Source organism: Myotis yumanensis, unplaced genomic scaffold (genome assembly GCF_028538775.1).
Source record: "Myotis yumanensis isolate MYYU_CA2020_CCGP unplaced genomic scaffold, mMyoYum1.0.hap1 SCAF_17, whole genome shotgun sequence".
NCBI classification, from domain to species: Eukaryota; Metazoa; Chordata; class Mammalia; order Chiroptera; family Vespertilionidae; genus Myotis; species Myotis yumanensis.
Window position 1 is genome coordinate 22,442,021 of NW_027223768.1, and position 17,363 is coordinate 22,459,383.

The following is a 17,363-nucleotide window of genomic DNA, read 5'->3' on the forward strand; positions in this document are numbered from 1 at the left end:
GGTTCAGAAGATGAGGTTCCGGTCCAGCTCTACCACTGTCTAATGACTGAAACCAAGTCACCTCACCTTTCTCAGCATCGGCTTCCTCATCTGGGAAAGGGATGGTGGTAACAGCACAGGTTTCGATGAGAATTAAAGCAAACAATGTGTCTGAATAACTGAGGTTATTAGAGATTATACAAGAGTGATGTACTGTCATATAATACATATATTAACTACATAAAGTGCATACTAGTATGTATGGGTTTATAATACAATCACTAATATATGTAAAATAATTATCAGCATATCTTAGAACAGTATGTGTTTGCTTTGCCAAATTTTTCAATTCATGCTTGATAATATATGCAATCCCTTTCATTTCCAAAGCCAGCTGCGTCTTCTCCATCACTCTTATTCCCGCCTGTCGGTTTCTCTGCTTTTGCCCCCCTTGTAATATTTTGTGGGCCTCCCGCTAATGCAGTAGGATGTGTAACCAAATACCCACATGTTCGCATTTCTTGTTCAACAGGTGGGGAGCACCCAGTGCTGGGATTCCAGGAGAGTTTTCGTAGTTGATAAGCCTCATTAAAAGCTGTGGGTCTTCTTCCAGCCTGGGCACCCAGCTGCCTTTTTCTATTTTTGGAAGGGCCACAGAAAATCTCCTGTCAAGAGTTTAAAACTTTCCACCGCCTGTCAGCAAGCTGGTTCACCCCTTGCAAAAAATACAACCTCGTTCTGGCTTACATTCTGCAGCTTGTTCTTCATTGCAGCTGTCTTGCTATGTTTTACTGCATGTCTCCTTTCTGTTCCTAGTCTACAAATCATCATCAAAACAGAGATGCTCTAAAGGGAAATGCTGTTCGCTTCAAGAGTGTTTTAAGAAGAAGGGATTGCCTGTATAGCGAGAGCAAGGGAGTCACCGTGTCTGTTAAGCGAAGCTATTTAAAAGGAATGCCAATAGGAAAAAATATTAAGAAAAAGAAGGTGCTCAACATGAAAAGAAACTGATCTCTGAAGGTCCAGAGATTAAATATATTTAATCCTCTAAAAAGAGAACTATTAAATCATTATCATGATTCCTCTCTTCCCCCAACTCTCTAGTCACCTTTAAGGGGATTAAATATAGGAAAATATAATTTTTAAAGCTTAAGAACATTTGAAAAATCACACATTTAAGAAGTATTTTTGTTCTTAACAAGCATAAAACTTAACTTGGGGAAAAATAAGACCGACCTAGTACTTAGATTTAAACACATTAGGTGTCTCATCGACAAGTCTTGTTGAGGAAATCTCAAAAGATAGGAAGCAAATCAAAAGTCAGCCTCACCTTAATCCAGATCTGCCCCCTAATGCCAGCGTTTACCATTTGTACATATTGTTATGTGCATGTATCCACAGAACATGTATAGCATTATTGTGGTGTTTATATACATAAACATCAGACTGTAGATATCATTTAAGCAAGTTGTTTTTACACTCACCAATGCTTTTATTAGACAGTGGTGTTGCGACGTACCCATTGTTTCCATGTCTCACCATTGCTCCAGTAAATGAATCTGTTATTCGAAGTCTCTATTTAAAAACAAAAGTCAGCCTCAGGTTTGTGCTAAGTCCCGGTTTACTTTTGACCTTACCAGAAACAGAGGAAGGAAGAAACGCACTAACCCGGTTGTCTGGCTTTATTCCAAAGCACTTCGGCACTCATCTTAAGGAAGGGATTAACTATCAAAAGTGAGATGTGGATTTGGAACAATTTTCCAGGTAACTCAATCCCCTGAAAGCTACTTTGAACTGAACAAAAATCCACTTTAAGAAGTGGATTTTGTTCTGCCTTAGATTTCCAGCTAATTCTCCCCGTCTTATTCACTGATGGAATGAATTCATCTGTCCATCCATCCATCTATTTAATGAGTTTTTAATGAACTGTTAGAGCTAAATGCATGGCACTGTTAAACAGATTTATGTTTTGCTTATGGTGTGGAAGAAGGGCACACATACCCTTGGTGAGGGCATGTTTGTCCTTTTCATGTCAACTTTACACATTATAGAATGTATTTTACATATATATATATATATTACTCTAGAGCCAGAATCTCCGCTGACATTAGTTCCATCCATGTTACATTTTTTTGTTCTAGACTCATAGGGCAAATCGTTGTGCGTAGACAGTTTGGAATCAAATGTGGCTGGATCAACAATGCCCTGCCCTGGTATGAAAGTTACCAGCCCTGATAAACGCTGAAGTATTTTATCACAAACATTCCATTCTTAGCACCTGGTTTACACAAAATCAAAAATAATTGTATGTATAGGTTATTTGGAGTAGGAATTTTAAAATCTTTTTTAAGGCTAGAAAATAAATTTCCGGACCACCCAAAAGTAAGTTTGTGCTTATTTGAGCTTGTTTCTTGCTAAATTCATTTAGCCTGCAACGTACCTTGAAAATCTCTGATCTCTTTCTTAAGAGTGATATCTGGACTTTCTCAGACAGGGATAAATCTTTTACCTCGCAATACGTCAGAACGAGTCTGTTTTAATGCTTACTCAATGAGACGTTGTGGGTAAATTAAGTAAAGGGCTTTGTTTTCATTTTACTAGATCCTGTTTAATTAGAATTTCTTTTCTTCCAAGCTATGGTTTTTTGCCATGGACAGATAACTTTTCACATTTAAGAAGAATGAGATTCTGAACTACAGCTGAGCTCAAATCCCAAGTTCACTGTTACCTTACTGGTGTATTTTACCTGTGACTACGGCTGAATTTTCAAAGAACTTAAGGTACATCCCATGTTCCGTATTTCTGACCAGCAACAGGCCTCAACATGTGCCCTCTCATAGGCAGTTCCTCTGAGTTGAGTCATGGTCTCAGGACTGAGATGTCGACGTCATGAGAAACACCAGGAAAAAAAAATTCCCCTTGTTTCACATCTTTGCCAACACATAGTATTATCAGAACTTTCAATTTTTTTGCCAATCTGGTGGGTATGAGATGGTATCTTATTATTTTTTAAATTCCCATCAGAGGACATGCTTTTTATTTTTTGGTTTTAGAGATAAAAGAAGGGAGAGGAAGAGAGAGAGAGAGAGAGAGAGAGAGAGATCTATTGGTTGCCTTCTGCGAGAGAGAGAGAGAGAGAGAGAGAGAGAGAGACAAACATCTATTGGTTGCCTTCTGCAAGTGCCCTGACTGGGAATCAAATGTGCAACCTTTCTATGCACAGGACCAATACTCCAACCAATGGAGCCACATTGGCCAGGGCTCTCATTATTGTTTTATTTTGTTCCTGGTTGCTAGTGGTGTAGAGCATTTGGCATTTTTAAATAATTGGGTTATAGTTGTTGTTATTTTTTAAAATCACTGAATTTTTCTGGACTGTAGCTGTAAATCTTCCATTTTTTCTTTATTTTTTATTCATGTATTTCTTTTATTCCAAAGATGGGCCATGTCTGCTATTGGTTTAAATACCTTCCGCTCTTTCTGTTTCCCCATTTTTGACCATTCTATTCTTGCATTCTATTCATGTGGCTTGTTATTGGCGCTCCTATGACTGGCTTTCTGCTTTTCAACCCTACTGTCCCTCCTTGCTAACTTGGGTTCCCGTAGGATCTCTACTTTTGGTGAAGGCCACCTAACAGCATGCTGAACAGGAGGACTCAAGGGTGTAGGTAATAATAAAAGCAACTTTATTTTGTTCTCTCGCTGTCCTGGCTCTGTCCTGAGAGTGGAAATCCTTCTCCTACTCCTGGATAAAACTCAGGCTGGTCCTGGGACTTTTCAATTGTAATTAATAGAAAGTCGTAGATCAACCCGGTGGCGTGGCTCAGTGGTTGAGCGTGGACCTATGAACCAGGAGGTCACAGTTTGATTCCCAGTCAGGGCACGTGCCTGGGTTGTGGGCTCGATCCCCAGTAGGGGGCATGCAGGAGGCAGCGGATCAATGATTCTCTCTCATCATTGATGTTTCTCTCTCTCTTTGCCTCTCCCTTCCTCTCTGAAATAAAAATTGTGTGTGTGTGTGTGTGTGTGTGTGTGTAAAAAGTCTTAGGTCACATGAGCTGACAAACAGTGTTAATTCAGTAATTACCATACATGAATCAACATTCAAATGATTCCTGCTCAAGTGCATCTCCCTTCCAGGGAGGGAATGTAGTCCTCCTTTTCCTCAGATTTGCTAGTTTCAACCTCTGCCCTGCCCAGGAGGGAAGGCAGGGAGTTGGGGAGGCAGGGAAGAGCTGGAAGAAGAGATGCAAGAACATTCCCACCTGACTGGTACTGCTGCAAGGCGGCGTTGCCTTCCCTGGGCTTAGTAGATGTTTAAAGCCAATCATTCTTTTGGAGTATTTCCCTGGGTTTTTTAGAGTTTTTCCTGCCTGGCCTGTGCATCTACAACTCCTGGATGTGTGCCTTGCCCCTCCTGTTGGCTACTCCCAATGTCCCCTCATCTGCCTTCAACCAAATATTCTTCATTCTGAGTTCCATTAATCCTGGCACGCCACCCTTTTGGGAGGAGTTCTTCAATTCCTTCCATTTTAATTAATTTTTAAAAGAAAATTTCCTATTCTTTATTTTAAAAATATTTATTTTTGGAATGGATAGTATATTCACATGGTTCAAAATTTTAAAGGTACAAAAGAATCCACCAGACAAATCTCCCTCTCACTCCCGATCATCAGTTTTCTTCCTAGTAGGCAGCCAGTGTTAGCATTCTCGTCTGCATCCCTGCGGAGATAGTTATGATGTACAAGCAAATAGCATATATCTCCGGGCCTTTTCTTAACTCATATAACAGAATACTATTTACATAGGGTCCTACTTCAGGTCCCACCTCTGGTCTCGGGGAGTCTCTGACACCGCTTTTAGGGCAGAAACACAAGCGTGAGGGGCACCAGCCTCTACTCTATGCCAAGAATGCTGTACCTTTTTCAGGCCTGAAGCCAGACTCAGGCTTCTAGGTTTGAGGACACATACTGCGCGCTCCATGGAAAGCCCCTATTTCTGGCTTGAGGTAAGGTAGAAGCTACCTCTGAACCCCACTGTCTGTTCTCTCCAAAAACACTTCCTCTCAAATCTTCTGAATCTACAGTCTCTCAATCCTTTCATGTCAGTGACCAAGTGGAAGGGTCTGGTGTGAGGGGCCCAAGAATCAGTAACTGGTCTCAGATGACTCCATTGAAAATGTGGTTCTTAGAGGCCTGTCTCACAACTTACTCTGGTTGTTGCTGTCAGTTTGTCATAGGACCTCACTCAAAAATTCCAATTTACTAGGCGGTTACAGTAAAATATGGGTAAAGGCTTCCTTCATAGAGATTTCCATTCTTCTTTTGCTCTCTGGGTTTAATGTCACATAGACTTGTCCAATATTTCCTTGGCTTGTATTCTCATGCACACTCTCTCACACACATATATTTCTATATATGAAGATAAATGACTGTTTCTGTTTTTCTTGTCAAAGAACATTCTTATGGATAAATTTTAGTTTTTCCATAGTTCTGCATATCAGAACACCAAAGACTCTAGGAAAAGTTCAAAACTAAGCTGAAAGACTGAATCTAGAAAAAGAAAATAACCAGAAAACTCAACCCTAACTTCGGTGTTCCCATAGTTTGCTAGAATTGCATACTTTATTAGGTTTGTGATCTGCATGGCTGAATTTATTGTTGAAAAGGTAGTGGACAGGATTACAGATCGGATTTGGCATTTAGGCTTGACATTTCCAGAGAAATGTCTTCAGCTAATCCTGACACATAATTTTATTTAATTAACCTCAAACAGTGAGTGACATCATTGCATCACGATAGCTATATCACTCCATTTCTCAATTTGTTATGTCTAGAGCTCAATGTCAAATTTCACATTCTCAGGAGAGAAAACATGTTGCTATTCCCAAGGTTTAATTAAATTCAACAAACATTCAATTCAATTTAACAAATATTGAGTTGAGTGCCTAGTTTATGCAAGGTGCCTATTCAGTTTACAGTGGGGCCTTGACTTACGAGTGTCCCGACGAACGAGTTTTTCGAGATACGAGCCGTCTCTCTCGTTGGATTTTTTGCTTTGAGTTGGGAGCTAAAATTCGGGTTATGAGCCAGCTTCAGATACCCCACCGCTAGTTGGCGCAGCGAACGTCACAGTGAATGCCACAACAGCCCAGCATCACGTGTCTCACTCGTTCACTGTTGATTTGACATATGAGTAATTTGAGTTACGAGCTCCCGTCACGGAACGAATTAAACTTGTAAGTCAAGGCCCCACTGTATTAAAAAAAAATAGTACGAATAATTAAAATTTTTGTGCCAAGTACCATGCTATTTCCTTTACAGGTGTTGTTTCTTTTAATCCTCACAAAACCCTATGGCATGGGTACTATTGTAATCTCCACTGTACAGATGTGGAAACTGAGGCACAAAGAGGTTAAATACCTTGATCAAAGTTATTTTATTTGGTCCAGAGATCATGCTTATAATGCACTCGGAAGGAGACAAAAGGCTTTCACAGTCTCATGTGACAGGAAGTGGAAGAGAAACACAGAGACATCAATAGTAGATGCAGCTCCAAGGAAGGTACACAGCATTGTGGAGTTCAGGGTGTAAGAGCACCTATAAGTATGAGCAGTCATGGAATTTTGCCGTGTAGGCAGTTTTTGAGTGGGTACTTCAAGAGTGTGGCGGGAATGGAAAACCAGGGTGATACTGTAGTTCAGCATAGGGAATGAAGTTCTAGAGGCAGGAATGAGCAGGCTGTGTCTGGGATCCAGTTTGGCTCAAATGTAACATCCAATTAGGCAAGTAATAATAGGCACTGTTTATTTCTATCTTTTATGTGCCAGGTTCTTGACACATAATTTTTAAGACAACCCTACAGGGTAGACATTAATTGGCCTCGATTTATAGATAATAAAATGAAGGTTTTCAGGGGTCATAGGGCAAGTAAGTGACAGAACCACAATTTGAATTGGAGTCTTCCTTCTTCCTGACACCACCTTTCTGCCCTTTCTATTTTTTTGTGTGTGCTGCATTACTTCAGGGAGATAGAAGGTTAGGCTGGTGCCATATTGAGAAGGGCCTTGATAACTGGGGTGAAGAATTTTTATTTACCTTGTCAGGTAGAGGAGGGCAAGGACAAAACTCAAGCTGAACTCTGGGAAGACGACTGCAATCATTTGGGCAGTAAGAAGGAGAGCTTAAATAAGAAGGGCAGTGCTGCAACTGGACAAAAGGGAAGTATAGTAGTCCCCCAACCCCATTAACCAAGGTTTCACTTTCTGTGGTTTTAGTTACCCATGGACAAACCCATTCTGAAAACGTTAAATGGAAAAACTGCAGAATTAGCAATTCATAAGTTTTAAATTGAACAGCATTCTGAGTAGTATGATGAAGTCTTGCACAGACCCCTTCTATCCCGTGGGGACGGGAATCATCCCGTTGTCCAGTGTACCCATGCTGTCAGTGTCTTAGTAGCTGTCTTGGTTATCAGATAGACTGTCATGGCATTGTGATATTGTAGTGCTTGTGTTCAAGTAACCCTTATTTTATTGTTATAATTGTTATTTTTATTATTAGTTATTGTTGGTCATCGATTGTTACAGAATTTACCAGGTGACGGAAAAATACGCAGGAGTACAGGAAAAACCCATTTATTTTCAGATGTTTCTCCTGTACTAGTACAGGAATCAGAGGAGGCTGTTTCTCTCCAAATCCTGAGCAAGCCAATATGGAGGAAGCTCTCCCTTTATACCCCTTTGGTTTCTTTGTCCCCCAAATATGGATCATACCTCTGGACCTTTCGTGGGCTTTGCAAAAAGCCCTGTGTGTTGGGGTAGGGGCCGTGAGACCACATCTAAAGGCCTGGCCTGGCGCCAGTGCTGATAACTCCATCTGGGGGTTGTGTATTGTTCATGGTTTATGGCCTCTGTAAAATGGGAGTAGTACCTAGGTAAACAAGTCTTGCAAGACCAGATAATTAAAGGGGCAGTGAGTAGACTATAGGCTAACAAGAATGTGTATTAGGTTACTGGCCCAGATTCATATTGCTAGCCCCCCCCCCCCCAAATGTCTCATTTTCCCCATCACTATTACTGTGCCTAATTTTCAAATTGAACTTTATCTTAGGTATGTAAGTATAAGAAAAAACATAGTATATATATAGAGAGAGTTTGGTACTATCTATGGTTTCAGGCATCCACTTGAAGGTCTTGGAACATATCCCCTGTAGGTAAGAGGGGACTACTGTAGATATAAGAAATATATGTCAATGGTACTTAGAGACTTAATATCTGATTAGGTAGGAGCAAGGCATAGAGAACAATGTACTAGAATATTTCTAAACTTTTGAGCCTCTCAGTTCTCAGAAGGGTTTTCTGCAATGGCCATTAACCGAAAAGCAGGGCAGGAAGAGAAGCTAGCTTTGTGAGATTAAGGAGAGGGAAAACTATAAACTTAATTTGGGAGCTGGAGGTGCTGGTGACTTCTGTATCTATGTAGAGGTGGGTAATAGAAAATTGGACAGTTTAGTCTAAAGTTTGGGGCCAAGATCCAGTTACACAAAGAAAGTTGAGAGTCAAAGACATAGTAATCAACAAAGACTATGAATTGCAGAAAAATCCAATCTTGGTGTCTACTAAGAAGTAGGAGAAAAGGGGGGAACTATATTAAAAACCTGCTATGTGCTGTAGAAACTACTGGAAAGGTGACAAACCTTTCTCATGAAGCGTCTAATCTTGTTTCAGAGATTAATCACTCTCATGAAACTATGGGCAAATAGGACAAAATTTAACATACTCAAGAGCCAATCTGTAGGGTATAAAAATAAGACTAATGGGATGTTGAAAAGGGGAGAGGTTGATGTCTTTGAGGCATTTGGGAGGTGAGCCAGAGGGCAGGGATCAGCACAAGGTAGAAGAGGTGGCAACTGTGCATAGGCTGATATGAGGGTAACATTGCTCCCCAGGTAGTGACAGGAACTCGTGGTGTTTTCTCTGATATCCAGGAGGTAGCATGGGGGTGGAAAAGTATAAATGGGTTTTGGAGTAAGGGAGACATCAAATTTTACATCTACCTTTTACTGATGGTATGCTATTGGACAAATGACAGCTTTTCAAAACCCATTTCCTTTTAAAAAAGTGATAATACTTAATAACGTGGTTATATAAATTCTGTACAATAACACAGGAAAACCTGAAAACTCTTTCCTTGTGCTGTTTTTCTTACGACCTCTTGCACCATTGAGACACCCGCATTTTCCGCTCTTCCCTCCAGCACTGCTTCCTGGAGACGCAGTACACATTTTAGAAAAGTGCAGCATATCTGTATGTCCACTTGGCTCCTTACTCAGGCATAGCTGCAGGCTCTCCAAAGACGGGGACGTTACCATCTCTGGCTTTTACTGATACCATCTACTCAACGAGCCTTTATTGAGCATCTACAATGTCCTACCTATTGTGCCAGGCCCTATTGGGGTATGGAGAGATGCACGTTAAAAACCCTCAAAATACCTAAAAATGAGAAAGCAGTCTCTGGGTGAACAGCTACTGGACTTCAGAAGGCGGCGGAAGTGAAGGGCGGGGAGCTCGTGCGCGGTGCACGCCTCGCGGGAGGTGCCCTCCCTGGCGGCAGAGCTGTCATTTCAGCCACATCTCGACGGACGACAGGAGACGGGGAGCCGAGGAGAACGATGTTAGAAGATAATGTTGACCACAGAGAGCGTCTCAAAGCAGAGTTACAGCAATGCCAACACCCCACGGGGGAACCTCCGTGTTCCTTGCTCTGGAGTCTTAAGCCATTAGCCGGAGAGCGTGCCGATCAGAATGCGAATAAAGCGGTCGGTGACGATCACTGCCGCCGCCGCAGAGCTGCGATTACTCTGACAGTGACGGGGGTCAAGATTGATTGGCACAATCGGTGAAGCATCGTAAACTCCGAGAAGCTGCCATTGCTAGGCTTACAGTTCATCCTTGTCCACCCCGCTCCCCTCTCACCCCGGCTTGTTTGTTTTTTTGTGTTTTGTGTTTGGGTTTTTTTTGGCCGAGAGTGAAATGCGCAGCCAGAAGGCCCAGCTCGAGTCCGAGAAAAGAGGGCGGGGGAGGTCTCCGCTGCGGATCTCCTTTGGCTCCGCCCGAGTCCTGTAAGGCTCGGCCTGCGCCACACCAAACATGGCGGCCCAGAGCGGCCTCTCCCCGCTCTACGTCCCCGCTTTACGGCCACACTCAACATGGCCATAACCCCGGGTTGCATTCCTGTGGCAACGTCTCGGGAAAGTTCTCGCGAGGTTTGCCTGGGCCCCGCCCCCCCGCCCCCTACTGCTCCCGCCCTGCCTCGCGCCGCCGCCGCCACCGCCACCGCTGCCGGCGCCGCTCCGCCTCCGTGTCAGTTGCTGGGCCGTAATGGCGACTGGGCCGCCGCTGCCGAAGTGACTCCCGGGCGGGGGAGCGGGTCCAGACCAGCGTCGGAGGGAACTGCAGAGCCGCCGCTCAGGGGCTGGCTTGCCGTGGGGGAGGGGAGGCCGCCTTTCCGCGTCTCCTTCCTTCTCTGCAGACCGGCGGCTCCCCGGAGCCGGTGCGAGGCGGGCACCCGGTGCGTCCGTCCCCGGAGCGGGGAGGCCAGGCCGGGCAGCCCTGGGGCCGGTCGGGGCGGCGGCACTGCACCCTCCGCCAGGCCCCGCGGGATGCTCCGTGGGAGCCGAGGGCGGAGGCGACACTCTCAGGTGAGCTGCGGGCGGACCTGGCCGGGGCCACGGACGCTCCCGTAGCCTCCGCTGCCTCTGCCCGCGGTCCTGGTCCCCGGTGGCGGCGAGAGAGGCGGGTCGGGGCGCGGGGGGCCCCGGCCCCGCTGGGCGTCCCCCTCGGCGAACCTCCCTGGGTCCTGAGGCTCTGCCGACCTGGATGGGACCTGGGTCTCGGGTCCCAGCGGTGCCTGCGGGAGACGGGCTGGCTTTCCTCCGCTGCCGGTGCCGGCCGCCCCTCCCCTCTGCTGCCCAAGGTGTGCGATCCCTCTCACCTTCGGTCCCCCAAGTGTCTCTTCTGCGTCCGCAGACCGGGCATATTTGGGGGAATTCCGGGGAACTGGGTCCCGTGGCAAGGATGACTGGTTTCTGTTCCTTTCTGGTGGGGATAGACCTTCCCCAGTCCAGGGGAAACTTTGATCCCTGCTCCAGTCCAGCAGCTGCTTCATGTCATCTTCTGATTTATTAGCTAATGACATTTTTTAAAAAAGGTTTACGCTTTGAAAGTTGCCACCCCCCCCCCCCTTTTAAATGTAGCCCAGTATGCTAAATAACATTTTTGCGAATGTTACAAATGCGGGTTGGAATTTGACGGGGTTTTAGTCTTCGGATAGGAAGGTGCCCATCGGGGTAGATTTTCAGGTGGCTTCAGTGTGGTGGCCAGTCCTTCGACAGGAGGAAGCAGGTGGCCAGGAATGGTGGTGGTCAGATTGTTTTGTTTTGATGGTGATCCTCGTTGTGCATGTGGAAAAGTCGTTAATGGGTATGTTGCCATGTTAACTGCCTCCTCCTGCCCTGGGTTGTTAAGGGTTTTCAAGGAACTGCTGTCTTAGATCTGGCAACAAACCGAAAAAAAGGTTTGTAGGGGGCAACGATAAAATACTGAGAGCTGCTCTCCACTTGGACAGTGTCTTGGTTTAGAATTTTGTTTTTAACTCAGGCAGTGTGCCGCTACTAACATGAGATTGTGACTTTGGAGGGATTGGTCGTTGGACCTGTGGTAGAAGTTGCCTCAGACAACTTCATGGGCGGGCGTGTAGTTGTTGTGGTGTGCGAAGTTGACACACCAGGGTAATAGAATAAGTCAGCCATCCAACCCTCATTGCACCGAATTTAAGATACTTTAATCAGAAAATAAACATCGGGCTAGAATACATTGTATGTGTGGGTAAATACATGTGTATCTTATCTTTTCATAGTCAGTAGCAGGGCTTTTTAATAATAAGTGAGTCATATGTAAACAATTTTGTACACATGTGAAAAAATTTCTCTGATTCTCTTAAGTTATGTTGGTGTGTAGTGTTATGTAAGAGCATTAATACTTGAACAACCTGTGGGGTAATCAATTTATGAAGTAGGAAGTTTTGGAATTTTTTCTAATGCTTTTGATTGCCAGTTTTTAAAAATATATATATTTTTATTGATTTCAGAGAGGAAGGGAGAGGAGAGAGAGAGATAGAAACATCAATGATGAGAATCACAACCTGGGCATGTGCTCTTGACCGGAATGGAACCTGGGACCCTTCAGCCCGCAGGTGGACACTCTATTCACTGACAAAACCGGCTAGGGCTAATTGCCTATTTTTTGCCCATTTTAAACACATCTGCCATATCATGGACAGAAGATAACCAATTTTATTATTTACTAAACCAATTTTCTAACCAATTTTATTATTTACTAAATTGCTTTAAGTTATAGTGGGAACAGAAAACAGAAGTTGCTCTAAAATGACTGACATCATTTTTTGGTGTCATTATTTTATTTAGTTTTCATAGCAATTTTGTGAAGTAGGTTTAGTAAATATCATCCTTATTTTGCAGTTGTGGAAATTGACACACAACGAGATTCATTTATTTATTCGAATGCTGCTCTTATTTCTGCAGATGATCTAGAATTAGTTTTATTTTTACATTATTTCTTATTGCAGTATGACTGACATATAACATAATTCAGGTATACAATATAATGATTCAATACTTGCACATGTTGAGAAATGATCACAGTAAGTCTAACATTCTAGAATTAGTTTTATTTTAATTGAATATTAATATAGACATTTTTGGCATTTGGTTTTTTTAAATCTAAAAATATGTATTTTCCTTTTGGCATGCCACTCGCTCCTTATGCTGATGATTGTCAGTTCTTTAAGAACATTAATATTTTTATAGCATTTTGTTAATTGTTAACAAGTCATGAATTCTGATAATGTATTGCTTTACTTCTATATGTACTTTTTGCTTAAACAATGTTCCTAAAAGAAATTGTAGTTAATTTGTTGTCTCTCATTTTGTTTGGATACTCATAGTTCTAGCATCTTTGGTACTTCAAATCATTTATATTTGTGGTTTAGTAAAATAAATATTGAAGCAACATGGTCAGTAGCTTAACTGAAAACTAGTAACATCTTGATTTTGTTGTAGAGACAACTGATGATTTAAAAAGTTAACTGGCCAGCTATACTTGTGATGGCTATTTTTGCAGTGTGGGGCAAGTTGTGAAATAATTCTTTTCTTTTAAAGATCTAAATGGCATTACTAAGCAATTCACAAATTGGGGCAGCATCCTATCTAGGAACTAAAGGGCACTCCCAAAAGAATTACCTTTTGACTTTTTAACCCCATATCAATTTCTAGTGTTGCAAATAATACCCCCCCCCCCAAAATTGAATAATCAAATGATTATTTATTTTACTTGGCTAGGGCCGAGCACATAGTAAAATAGTAAATATTGGTTGAATAAATTGACTAAAGAATGGTCTTTACATAATATTTAAAAGCCAAAAACCAAAACCACGTTAGTTCATGGTTCCTAAGCACACCTCAGTTCCTAGGAATATACTCCAGAGGCATATACAAGTTTGCTAGGTAGAAGGGGAATAACAGCCTGGAATTAAAAAGACACCAAGAATAAGCCACAGGTGGGTCCTGAAAACTTTATTGACCATTTTAATGATTTAGCTGTTCTGGCAATAGTTAATGTAACTTAAAGAATATAGATGCTTTAAGACCCTACCTGTTACACTAGTACTGTAATTATAGGTTTATAATGACTTTAAGTCACTTCTTAATTACAGCATTGGGAGTTTTAAATCTTAAAGTCCAGCTAGTCCTTGTACATAGTAAACTACATTTGTTCAATGTGTTAGATAATTATCAAATGAGAGGATAATTATGAACAACCAGGTAATCTATTCTACATCAGTGTTAAAAACTCAAAACAGGTCTCTCATTTTAGGAATCAAAAGTACTTGCTAACTTAAAATATGAATCTCAACCCTCTGTCATTGGGACTATAAACTGGTACAACTGGGACAATGTTTTGGAAGGACATTTGGTATTACCTATTAAAATTATAATTAAAAGTGCACTTCTTTGTTTGTTTGTTTTGTTAATCTTCACCAGAGGAATCTTTTCCATTGATTTGTTTGTTTGTTTTCTTTTTTGTTTTGTTTTTTTAGAGGGAGTGGAAGGAAAGGGGAGAGACAGAGAGAAAAACATCAATGTGAGAGAGACACATTGATTGGTTGCCTCCCACATGTGCCCCAACCAGGGGTTTGCATGGATCTTGCAACTAAGGTACGTGCCCTTGACTGGAATTGAACCTGAGACACTCTATTCTGAGGTCTGCGGCTCTAATCACTGAGCCAGACTGGCTAGGGCAAAAGTCATTTCATTTTTAGGAGTTTATCTTACAGAAATTTTAATACAAGAGCATAAGAACAAATCTATAAGGATTTTCATTTTAGCATTATTACAAATAAACGTCATTAATATTTACAAATAATAAGTGCCCCCCCCCCCAAAAAAAAGAAAAAAAGAAAGTGTCCTAAATGTCCTTTGGTAGGGGGTTAGTTAATATTATAGTTTATTTATGATGTGAGGTACTGTGCACTTGTTAACAGTTTAAGGGATAGTTATATTTACTCCTGAGGAACAGCTGAATGTATCCTGGAGCATAGGGACCATGTAGCAGACTTTCTGGGTTCAAATCCTAACTGCATTTATTAGCAGTGACCATTAGCAAGTTACTTAACATCATCTATAAAGAGGATATAATTATAGTTCTCTCCTGCAGGTCTGTTTTGAGAATTAAATAAGTTAATATTTAAACCCTAAGTAAGCATAGTAATTGCCACATAAGTGTTTGCATTTACTATTACATACTGACATGGAAGAATGTTCATTATATAATATTGAGGGGAAAAATTAAGTTGCACTACACTGTGGAATATGATTCAATTTTGTAAAAACAGACACACACATAGACAAAGAAATGTGGTTTGATTTCTTTTTTTTTTACTTGTCCTATATATTAGTAATAAAGACCTAATATGCTAATTAGACGGAACAGCAGAAGAACCTGCCTTGGTTGGTGCTGCAAGGGCCGAGTCCCTTGCATGAATTTCGTGCATTGGACCTCTAGTATGTACATAAGAAAGGGTCTGTGAGGATAGACATTAAGCTATTAGCTTTGTTATCTCTGAAGAATGGATGACTTTCTTATACTTTAGACACTTTTTAAAAATATATATTTTTATTGATTTCAGAGAAGAAGGGAGAGGGAGAGAGAGAAACATCAATGATGACAGAGAATCATTGATCGGCTGCCTCCTGCACGCCTCCTACTGAGGATTGAGCCCAAAACCCAGGCATGTGCCCTTGATCAGAATCGAACCCACGACCCTTTAGTCCCGAGGCTGATGCTCTCTCCACTGAACCAAACCAGCTAGGGCACTGTATGTCCCTGTGCATTCATTGGTTGATTCTTGTATGTACCTTGATGGGAATCGAACCTGCAGTATTGGTGTATTGAGACGACACTCTAACCAACTCAGCTACCTGGTCAGGGCCCCACTTTTATAATTATTGAAACCTTTTTTTTTTAAAAAGAAAGTATTGAAGAATAATTTTTTTTTATTATTCAGTCATGTAAATGTATTTTTGAATATAGTTGTTTTCCAGAGATCTACAGATTTCATTAGCAGAATATCACATGATTAGATTGTTTCTAAACTTTTGTTGCTGGAAGGCTAAAATGAATCTATGAAAACCCCTAATATATTTATTTTTCTGTTAGCTTTGTGAGGTTAACCTCATTTCTGAATTTACAAAGTAACCATGTAGGCTAGATCAGTAATTTTTAAACCCAAGATTCCCATACTGTGCCCCAAGTTACCTTGGAGCACCATAGTGAACTCACATGGGCACTGGGGCATTTTTTAAGTTTTGAGGAAGCACAGTAATATTTGGCAGCTGTGGGACACTGCTCAAACGTTTGGTTTAAGGTAATACTCATGAGATTGTGCTAGGTTTTGGGGGATTGCTCTGATAAAAAGCAAGTACTGTGCAAAAATCATTATGAAACTAAATGAAAGTGGTGGTGTCCAAAGTGATTTCAAGGTTTGAGAATCTGTAATGTCTATTAGATGCACATATTGCATTAATAAGTAATTGTTATTAGTAAAAAAAATAAGGTATTTCAGTTTATATGTATTTTTCAAAGTTATTCTGACATAAATACTAAGTTGTGAGGACTTAGTTAATAAATGGAATTGGTAGGTATTTTTTGGGCTTAGGGGCACCATGAAAAGATTACTGAGACACTAGAGTTCTGTGAACTTAGAAAGCTTGGAACCTCTAGAACTCTTTTGACTCACTGTAAGAGGCAATCATTGGCGTGGATAAGATCACCAAGAGAGAGAGTATAGTGTTAGATAAGACCCCAAAGTCAAACTCCTTTGAACTTTAAGATTTAAAGGAGAAGGACTAACTAGCAAAGGAGAATGAGAAAGAGACCTGGAGGTGGGAAATCCCAGTGTAGTGTATAGAAGCAAAGAGAAGCGTGATTCAAGAGAGTGGTCAGCTATGATGAATGCTGCCAAGATGTTAGGCAGATTGGGGACTTTTTATTTGAAAATGTCCATTAGATTTAGAGATGAAGAGGTTTTTGGTGATTTTAGTGAGAGCTGCAGTGGCAACCACATTGGAATTGCTTGAAAAGTGATTGAAAAGTATTTTAAATGGAGACTGAATATATAGTCTTTTTTGAGATATTTGAAGGAAAAAGAGCAGTAGTAGAGTAGGGTGCTGGGTTGAGGGACTTTTTTGTTTGTTTTAAGTAAGAAGACTTGATTTAAGTGTAAATGCTGATAGGAGGAATCTTGGAGAGGGGAGAAGACAAAGAGATACACGAGAGAACAATAAAATGCCTCGTTTCTTGAGAGAATGTGGAGGTGGGGAGATCTTGAAACAGAAGAAGTATTCTTATGGCTCCTTGCCTCTAAAAGTTACTTTTTCTGTTCTTTTCCCATTCTCCCTATTTATGAAGTCTCAGCCTGCATGCTAAGAGGGACAGTAAAATTCTTTTAAATTTATTGGCTATTAGTTTCTATGAACCTTTATACTTATGAGGTGAATTTTTTTTTTTTTAAATATATTTTATTGGTTTTTTACAGAGAGGAAGGGAGAGAGATAGATAGTTAGAAACATCGATGGGAGAGAGACATCAATCAGCTGCCTCCTGCACATCTCCCACTGGGGATGTGCCCGCAACCCAGGTACATGCCCTTGACCGGAATCGAACCCGGGACCTTTCAGTCCTCAGGCCGACGCTCTATCCACTGAGCCAAACCAGTTTCGGCTATGAGGTGAATATTTTGATGGTA

At 41.5% G+C, this 17,363-nt stretch overlaps 1 protein-coding gene across 1 annotated transcript in view; it reads left to right on the top strand.

The window, feature by feature from the left end:
• The first annotated feature begins 10,339 nt into the window (after nt 1–10,339).
• CEP350 (centrosomal protein 350) overlaps nt 10,340–17,363 on the top strand; it is a 115,323-nt gene continuing 108,299 nt past the window's right edge. Inside the window, exon 1 of the mRNA XM_070396928.1 lies at nt 10,340–10,680. The gene's annotated coding sequence lies outside the window, so the exon portion shown is untranslated. The remainder of the gene's footprint in view (nt 10,681–17,363) is intronic.